Consider the following 1,660-nt stretch of genomic DNA (forward strand, 5'->3'; position numbering starts at 1 on the left):
TTTCTTTGTCTATGAACCAAGCGTACAGGGACAATAACAAGGACTCACCGGAACCACTCTTTGTAGCGTGACCGCCTAGGGGAGTAATATCGCTTCCGATTGGGGAGATTAAGACCCCCTAAAACACTGAGTAAGGCCGGGCAATTACGCTGATATTGTCTGTTAAGCGTTAATTGGGTGCCCGGACAACGGCGGAGAACGAAGAATAAGATTTCGAACTGTTTCTGGTGTACTCGATCTGAACTATTTTATATATGTTAAACACCTGTAATTTTCGTGAATTAACTTTTATTCGTCGCGTGCAAGCGACTCCATAAGGCACTCCGTCGGTCGGTCTGTCAGACTGTCAATAACACTTTAGTGCTTGGGTTTTTGGTTAAGATCTAAGGTCTGTTGTTAATAGATGCTGTTCTTAGCTTTTTGAGCTTTTCTTGGCCTTTTGGCCAAGATCAAAGTGTAGCATCTGTTTTTACTACATGCTGTACTTATTGTGATATAAAGTGGGGGATGACTTTTCTGTATTAATTTAATGTAAAATGATCACCCACTTTATAACCAGTCAGTCTCAAAGCCATTCAAGTCATTCTCCAGATCATTCAAGTTTTTTGAAGGAGTCCAGTTATTTTTGAAGCAGTCAAGCCATTCTTAAAGTCATTCAATTCATCCGTAAGTTCATTAAAGTCATTCGAAGTCATTTACTTTTTATTTATTTAAGTCATTTCAGCCCATTTTCGGTCATTTTAGTTTATCTTTAAGAATCTCATGTCAATCCTACATTCACGCATTCATTCATTACACGAGAGCACGCGACTAATGGCTATCAGCCTTGTTAGACTAGAAACCTCTGAGTTTGTTTTCTTTTGGTCTGCATGAGAAGCTAATTGAATTTCAGCGGACGCAAACACAGAAGACTGTGAAACGAGAGAATCCTGTAAAGTACTTCCGGAAGACGATCACGGCCATTGCAGTCAAGAGGGTCAGAGGCTACATCAGCTGACCTGTGACGGGCGGTTTACATCTGTATTTGTCCGTGTTTCCTGATTAGGACACTGAACGCCGTTCCCTTATCTCCAACTTATTTCTCTTTTTCACAAACTGAGCAAATTCGGTTTGCTTGAATGCTGGATGTGCTCACTCAACTGGTTTGGGCCGGTCGTCTTGGGAGTTGAGGTGCCTGATTGACAGGTTGTCTGGCTTCTGTTTCCGTCTGAGGGTACAGAAGCTCTAACTCTTTGGAGTACTAACTCTTTGGTAGCGCTTAGAGCGGCTGCTCTATCACCATCAGTTGTATAATATCAGGATTGTTGTAGCGCCATGTCGCACATGGAAAAGGGACTCTCCTTCTATCTCCGGTGAGCATGCACGAGGCCATAATTTCCTGGATAAGACCCGACTACTGGACCTGTTGTGGGTGTATACTTAGCGTCAAAACTAACCCACGTTGCCCAGCTCTCTCTCTCCCCAATTTGAAATTAAACAAAACCTTCTGAAATGAAATGTTAACGTCAAGAAATATCATGTTTACATCGAACAAAACCAATAGGCTTAGAAGTAATCTAGATGATGTAGAGCCTTACCTCATAGTAAACTCCTCGGATATCTTAGCATTAAGTGAAACAAGCCACCCTCCTCGGCCCCCTTCAACTACTTTAACAGGACA

At 42.2% G+C, this 1,660-nt stretch overlaps 1 pseudogene; it reads left to right on the forward strand.

Annotated features, from left to right (window-relative positions):
* Window positions 1–423: 423 nt before the first annotated feature.
* LOC145292614 (U2 spliceosomal RNA) lies at window positions 424–644 on the forward strand (annotated as a pseudogene).
* Window positions 645–1,660: the final 1,016 nt, after the last annotated feature.

The sequence above is a fragment of the Euprymna scolopes genome, chromosome 13 (assembly GCF_053919585.1).
Source record: "Euprymna scolopes isolate OS-2025 chromosome 13, ASM5391958v1, whole genome shotgun sequence".
Classification (NCBI taxonomy): domain Eukaryota; kingdom Metazoa; phylum Mollusca; class Cephalopoda; order Sepiida; family Sepiolidae; genus Euprymna; species Euprymna scolopes.